This window comes from Urocitellus parryii, chromosome 5 (genome assembly GCF_045843805.1).
Source record: "Urocitellus parryii isolate mUroPar1 chromosome 5, mUroPar1.hap1, whole genome shotgun sequence".
Taxonomy (NCBI): domain Eukaryota; kingdom Metazoa; phylum Chordata; class Mammalia; order Rodentia; family Sciuridae; genus Urocitellus; species Urocitellus parryii.
Window position 1 is genome coordinate 32,774,195 of NC_135535.1, and position 8,758 is coordinate 32,782,952.

An 8,758-nucleotide genomic window follows, 5' to 3' on the forward strand; every position below is an offset into this window, starting at 1 on the left:
GAACATTTTCTCATAAAAAATTGTTTTTGAATGGAATGTGGAATCTGAGGTGAGTACTCATGCGTTTATTTTACCTATTTTGTCTTGCTTTGTCTCAAATACAGTATAGATTTAAGTTTATTAAACTATAATTAGGAGAGTGGGAGACTGAGTCCAAATAGAAAACTTACCTTAGTCATGAGGAAATAGAGTTAATCTTCCATTGAAACACAGTAGGAGGCAAAAAGAGTGGGCACAAATGCAGGTAGATTTTCAAACTTGGAGTCAATAAAATGGGGGTGTTCTTATGAGTAAGTGTTATTGACTTGCAAAATAGGAACTGGAGTGATCTACTCAGTTGGCACAATAGGTGAAAGAATCTGAAGTCTGAGACAAGTGGTAAATAAGAAATATTAAGTTTTTTTCTTCTAATATGTAGTTGCCTAAAATTCAGAGATAATAACAACTTACTAGCCATTTTGCACTACCTTATGAAGAATGCTGTACTGAGATCATCATAGTAATTTATCTGAAGCTACTTTTGTACTGGATCATATTCAGATCTTTGTTTTGTTGTTATTATTGCTCATGTTGTTGGGTTTTTCTTTTATGCTGTTATGTGAACTTCAGATTTTGCTTTCGTCTTTATACTGGGCCTATCCCTCAACTACCCCTAAACTCACAAGAAATACTTTTTAAGAAAAAGTTGATATTTAGTATTTTGCCTGACAGAGTGGAGACAAGCATGAAAGAGTTAGATCAATGATTAGAATCAGGATTAGCATGACAGTATAAATTCATGTGAGATGAAAGCAGGGTTCTATTCTAGGGATGTGTCATCTATGGAAGGAGAATTTGATTACATTTTGGGACCACATCCCTTAAACTCTGAGGAAAAGACAAGAACCTTGACATACAGTTTCGAGTATGCTTGAAAACTAAAAAAAAAAAAAAAAAAATCTGTAAATTTGGGAATAAGAACATAAAATCAGTGTATTTGCAACAAGCTGAAACACAGTGTTTTATAAGATGAGAATGAAATGCAGGAAGGAGGACTTAGGAGAAGAAGACATAGGAAAAAATGTGAGCAATATTATGAATCAATGTAAGGCACAATGATAGAATACAAGGAAGAAGCAGGTTTCAATAAGAGGGTAAAGGTGCAAACTGGAGAGTGTAGCAAGAGGCCTTGAGAAATGAGAACCCAGAAAAGACCATGAAATTCTGTAATTAGGAAATATGAGCAGCTTGGAGAGGGCAGATTCATTAGGAGAGGCATTTGGAAGTCTCATTTATACAGTTAAGGAAAAAGTGGCTAGAACTCGTATGGTGGCCATGAATGTTAATCATCACTCTAAGAGTTTTGTATAGTTGCAGAAAAGAGAAAACCAAATTGGGAGAAAAGGCAGTAGAGTAACGTGAACCACTTTTTGCTGCTTTTTGCTTTCATTTTTCAGAATAGTCAGGCCCTGTGTGTACTTGCATGCAGAGAAGAGTGAGTGCAATTGCAAAGGCATGTGGTGCTAGACAGGAAGTTAATAAATTCAGAAGCAAAGTCCCAGAATAGAAAAACTAATAAAAAAACAAGGATTTAGAAGAAAAAGCAGCTTTAGTGAGTGTGACTAATACTTTTCTCCCTTTTACTGAAGAAATACAGGAAAAAAGGAAGGTACAGATAAAGACAGATGACTTGAATTTGAGACAAGCCAGGGGAAAGGTGGGAAAGGAGGCCCAAGGAGAATAGCAATACCTGTGGTGATTTGAGTAGCTGCTGGTGAGCTAAGTAAAACAGCTTCCATAAGAGTCAAAGATACAGTTGAACTACATAGCATTATCTTCTTAAATATCAGAAGTTCTATGAACCAGGCACCCCTCTCCTACAGTATTTGTTTTAGTCTCTGTCTATCCTGCTGTAGTTAATATTACATAATTGGAGAGATGATAGATAGATAGATAGATAGATAGCAGAATGTCTAGCAAAATAACTAAAGGAGAAAAGCGAGAAAATATTGGATGGAATGTGGACTATTTACCCTCTTATTCATTGAATAGCAAATATAGCATAATGGGAAATGACCCAAGGCAGGGCACTGTAGTGCATACCTGTAATCCCAGCACCTCTGGAGGCTGAGGCAAGAGGATTGCAAGTTCAAAGACAGCCTCCCAACATAGAGAGGCCCTAAGCAACTTAGCAAGACCCTGTCTCTAGATAAAATTTATAAAACGGGCTGGGGATGAAGCTCAGAAATTAAGCACCCCTGGGTTCAATACCCAGAACCCCCAAACTCCCCCCCAAAAGAAAGTGACCCAATTGTTGAATTTTTTCTTTACAGAGTGAAAATATTTTTCATTTTATAACACACACACACACACTTATGCACACGTGCACACACACACATACACAACACACTCTGAGTAGAAAATTCCTCAAAATTTAGAATTCCAACTCTTCAATGGAAAGTAAGTATTCTTTTATTGCCAAATAAAGTGAAAACCCTGAGTTATTCTTGTTAAAATGAATTTTGCCTTATAGTTATTTAAGAAAACAGATTTAAAAGGAAAATATGAAAAGAATGATGATAAAGGTGAAAGACAGTATTTTCTTGGAAAAGCCAATGCACTACCTCATAATAATTAAGCAACATTTTATAGGAAGAGGTCTTAGGAGACTCACTATTGATCCAGTGTTTTATCACAGAAATAAAAGAAAACTAGCAATAACTATCTATTTTCTTTTTAACATCTAGCCCTTTTCCTCTCCCTCATACATGCATGGTGAACAACTGATTCAAATCAGTTAGAAATGAGATAAACCCATTTTTTTCTTAAATTTTTAATTTGTTCTTCTTACTTATACATGACACTAGAATGTATTTTGGCATATTATACATACATGGAGCATAACTTACTAGGATTCTATTCCTGTGATTGTACATGATCCTTGGTTACCCTGATCATGTTTTCAAAAACAAGGCTAGGAAAGTTATGTTCGATTAATTCTACTGTCCTTTCTAACAAAAATCATTCTCAGTCTTCACTTTCAACCAAAATTTAAATATTAAAATAGTCGACAACACGTCTCTCATAAATAGCCTTTTTACCAGACATTGCTCTAATGTTTAGAACATTTTCAAATGTTTTCTTCTTTGATAATTTGTGCGTGTCTCTAAACCGTATCCAAATATTTTTCTCATTTTTCCTTGATAGAAATAATATAGCCGACTAGCTTTCATTCATTCTTTAGAGGTTAACACAAACACTTTAAACCCATTAGTAAATTTCCAGTTATAATTGAAAAGCCCCAAAGTTTCAGGTTAGGAAAACTCAGTCATTTTTCTTACATTTCTGTGTTCCCACTAATAACAGATAACTCAAGAAGCTGTTTTGTTTTTTTTCTGTCAGGAAAGCTGTACCTACATGATTAAAATGGCACTCTCAGCTCTACCTGTTATCAATTATACCAATTAAGGTCAAATAGAATGGAACAGCAGTCTTTGTGGAAAACAATATGAGCAATCCAAACAGTTATTAATTTAAAGGCGTCATATTTCCTATGACAGCTTCCCCAGAAGTTACCATTAATTATTTCTAGACAGTCACCTATAATCACTTCTCTAAAATCCTCACATAGAATGTCCTGTGTTACTTGAATTGTGGAGGAAAATAGGCCCCATGAAAATCAGTGCTTGCCAAGTGGAATAGCTTTCAAGATCTCTTCTCTGAAAAAGAATTATAGGAATCGTTTTCTTACTCTTTAAATAAAAGGCCTTGAAAAATTTGAAGGCTGATAACTTTGAAAAAAAATTCAAAATGGTCAAGTTGTTTATAAGTTTAAATAATTTTTATACTTAAATAACTAAAATGTGATGCCTACTTTTTTCCTCAAAAGTAACATTTAATTTTCCATGACAAGGAATATTTTAAAAATGTTTTTTAGTTGTAGATGGACACAATGCCTTTATTTTATTTGTTTATTTATTTTTTTAATGTGGTGCTGAGAATTGAACCCAAGTGCTCTACAACTCAGCCATAACCCCAGCACCCCCCCCATGACAAGTAATAATTTTTAATTACAACTATTTCTGATAAAAGTATCTGTCTTAGATAGGGTTGTAATTCTAAATACTGTGACACAATATCTCAATGGCTTCATATATATAATATATGGTTTATCTATTACTCATTTGTTCCTGAAGGGTTTAACTACCGGTAATGACCACAAGTTTCTAACACCTTCACATGTTACCATAAAACAGTTAGTGAATGTACCATAAAACAGTTAGTGAATGTAGAGAATTTTACACACATATATTAGTCACATGATCCTTAACTAGCCGAAATGTAGACAGAAAAAAAGAGCTTTAGCTTGAGTCCAGAAAGGAATGGAAATGGGTTGGTAAGTGTGAAGCAGGGTCTTACTTAGAGTCAACCCTCTCTCGTGTTCTCTACTCCCCAAAATGAGACACCAATTTAGGTCAAATAGAATGGAACAGCACAGATCCTCCCAATCACTGTATCCAGTTTCTGTTCTGGACTTTTGCAGGATGACAGTTGGCCTCCAAAAGGCCACCTGTAGAACTATATTTATGGTTCTGAAATCTGCAAATGAAAGCCCATGTATTCTGCTCCCTGATCCATCATGTACACATACTGACAGAGACAGAACAACCGAATTACAACTCTCCTTTGGAAAACAGGAAAATAGGAGGCAGAAAGAAGCTATTAATCTTTGGCATTGACAGAATCCAGCTAGTCAGACATTGTGAAGTCCCACTTCCTAGAGAGAAAATCAAGGTTCTCCATTAGACCTGATTATATTTCCTGGGAGGAGCTCTCTTGTCGAGAAAATCAATTTAATCGAGTGCTGTTTCTGCTTATCCTCCAGGGCTGTACCTAAAGTAGGCATTTGTAAATAAATATTTCTTTGCTGTCCAACTTACAGAACCCATCTGGAGAGTTCTTTTTTTCAGATGGTAGTGTCAAAGCCTTTTAATCTGGATTTGTGACTGTTCAGCAGTATAATTCTTTAATAAGTTAGCAACCATTTTGATTCCAGTTAGTTACAAGTAGCCAGAACCCTAGATGTTGTTCTCTAGTATGTTTAATTTTTTTTTTTTTTTTTACTACCTTCTTCCATGCCTCTCACCATCTCAATCTAAAGTCAGGGAAGCCTGAGGCCATCAAGGTTGAGTGGGCATGACACGCCTCTCCTATGATATTTGGCATAAGTCTGAATCACTTTGTTCTGCTAAGACATTCTCCAGGTCTTGGTTGATAAAGTCTTTTAAATCCCATTTCTTACCTACTTAGTTTTCTGGATTTCTCTATTGCTTTTCATTCCTAATTTAAACTTGCCAATTATTTTCTGATCTCATGTCTTTCTTATAAATACTTTGCTAAAACCATCAATAAAATAACGTGATGCTGGTATCTATTTTCTAAGTACTTCTATAGCTATAATCTCAGTAAGCTTTGGTTTGACTTCTAAGTTACTGCAGGTGACAGTTTTTAATTTTTTCCTCACTGCAGTAACAAACAGACCTACTTACTCTATCCAATTTTCTTGTCATCTGTTGCCTCACTAGTAAGCTAATACTATGTTTCCTAATTTTTATTATATCAGCACCTAACTTCCTATATTGCTTGGTATAATTAATGATAGTTGCTGCTATAAATAATTTCAGTCTCTGTGACATTCCTCATGCAAAATCCAGCATGGATATTCCTGATAACATAGTTTTCCTAGGCAGCTCTTACCTGAAATGTGAGTTACAGAGTCAGCATCCTTTCATTTACTAATGCCATTCTCTTTAACATGTGACCTATAGCGACTCTTTTTAAGGAGAAAACAAAACATGAATGATCTCCTATGAACTATTTATGGGTGGGCCTTAAAGCCCACATTTTATTTCCTATTCCTGTTCCCAAAGTAAATGAAAAGGACACTGTGTTACCTAGCTTAAATGTAAACTCAGGAAAACAATTGCCTCAATAGTAAATATCTCAAATGGAAAACATAATACAGCAAAATAAAACTTAATAATAAATGGCCCAAGGAGGTATTCTTATATATTTGATTTTATGTTTCCATAATTATGACTTTTGAAAAATTCACTCTCAGCTTATAAAGTATATTCAAAATGTCATTTATAGTCAATTGTAAAAGCTTTATGCTTAATAAATATTCACTTCACTGCAAAATTTAAAAATGTAAATGCTTGTTAGAGTAAAGAATGTTGGCCCATTATTTGTATTATTTTCTATATTCCAGTTCCTGTTTCTCAAGCAAATTGAAATATGTGCCAATTTTGGAACACATTTTCATGGAAAGCTTAATGTGGAAATAGTGCATAGCTACTAACTGGTAAAGGGGGTTTAATTAGGGCATCTCTAATGTTCTTTTTATTGCTATCATTTTATCATATATGACACCCTCAAACTTAAGCAAAAATGCTATCTAGAATTTTAATGTTATGAAGCATCACACAATCTCTTTACCTCACTAAATTTAATAATTGAGATTAGTTTTCTGATGCTATCTTAAAGAACAAAAAATTGAAATGGGGATTGCAAATGAAAGCACTTAGGACCATTCTTGCCCTGAATTGTAAGCAGCATGATTCTTATATAGATAAGAGGAAAAATAAAATAAAAAACAAACATCAAAGACCTCATCACTCAAAAATAGATAAACTCTTTCTACTCTCTGTTTATTTTGTACAGCATGGTTTTGTTTTATTATGAATATAATTTATAAATCACATTTCAGTTTTCTATTTTAAGTATTTCCACATCATTTAATATTCTTTGAATACATGGTTTGATATCTGCATAGTGTTCTGTTATATAGACTATATATTTAGTAATTTAATCAATTTTTACTAGATATTTAGGCAACTTGCAATGATTTGCTGACATGAAAATAACTGCAGAAAATATCTTGACATAAATCTACAGTTCTGAAGAATTTGGGGTATATTAATTTTTTAGGACTTTGAGTATATATTCTAGAATCAATGTATCAGTTTACACTTTGAACAATGTACAAATATATGTATTCTATCATTCCTATTTCAAGTGTTATTTGTATGCTTTTCTAAATTTTTTTATAATTCTAATCAATTATATTATTATCTTGTTCTGTTCTTTTTCACTCTGATGATTGAATAGTTCTTAAAATGTTTAATTTCCTGTACAGCTGAATATTTTTGTAAGCTATTTGAATTGTGTGTGTGTGTGTGTGTGTGTGTGTGTGTGTGTTGTGTGACTTGGTCATAGCTTTTTTTCATTTTATATATATGTTAACTTTTTACTACTTCTAAGGTCAAAATGCTACACACTGTAGCCACAGAAGTAAATATAACAGTCAGATTTCTACCCTTAGAAACCCTAAAATTAACAAAATAAATGCACATTGAATATGTGCACTAGCAGTCCTCTTTAACAAGTCTTTATGAAATTGATGAACTTAGTCAACATCCTTAATTCCAAGAGCAAAATATCTGATCTATGGGAAGGCAAATGCTTGTAACTGAGGCTGTTGTCTGACAGAGTCTGTACTGCCATCATGTAAAATTTGTTTGTCCAAGATATCTGCATGTAACAATTTTTAATTTTGATGGCTATTAGATAGACAAAGAAAATATAAAAGAAATACAATTGTTTCTATGAAATGTTTAGAAGAAAGTTCAGTTACTAAAATTTATATACTACTAAGTGGATATATAATGACTGTCTAGATGATATATGTACTTGGGATTTTCTGATTTAGTTTTTTCTTTCACTTAAAATTAAAAACAATTAGAGTTTTAGCATATTCATTGTGGAAGGTGAGAGAGACTGTGTAGATCTCTAGTCAGTAATATTCCCCAAAGAGAAAGCCTTAGTTATAAACTGGAAATGAAAACAAACTGTATTAAATGCTTATGTGATTTATGTCAAAATGTTTAATACATGCATATATGATTTTTCATGCTTTCTTTATTCCATTGATACTCTTTAATTAATCAGAGTTTGATAGTAAGAGGATTTCTAATACAATTGAATGTTAATAAGGATGAGGGGTAAAGGAAATTATGAATTATGTTCCCCTGAAAAATGTGATTTGTTTTCTGGGTAAGATTTTAACAAGTTTTCTCATAGTAGCTTAAACTTTATTTTTTCTTATAAATAGAAAGATTCTGGATTATATCTTACAAATAGGTAAAAATCACCATTACCAGAGAGGTACCTCTAGAGTTGTGACTTGCAAAGACTATGGTAATTACTTTTTACTTTCTCAAAGTAAAGGTAATTACTTTTTACTTTCTCAAAAAGGAGTATATTGTAACCCTTGAGCAACATAAATTTGGAGTGCAGGGGTTCACTCATGAGGATTGACTCTTTGGAGATCTGCAACAATTTGAAAAAAGTTTTCAAAGGATGTAGCCTAGAAGTATCAACAATTAAGAAAAATATAGCTATGTTAAGCATGCATTAAGTACATAGAGGTAATAGTCTATTTATATTATTTGCCACCATAAAATATACACAACTACATTACTAAAAGTTATGGACATCACTCTCCAAGGTACATGTATGAAGACATGAATTGGTGTGAACATACTTTATATACAACTAGAGATATGAAATAAGAATTGTATTGCATTTTGCTATCATTTTTTTTAAATCAATTACAATTTTTTTAAAAAATAAATAAAATTTTTTAAAAAGTTAAAATTTATCAAAAATGTAGACACAGAGACAGAACATACAGGACACCATTTACAGTTGAAAGAAA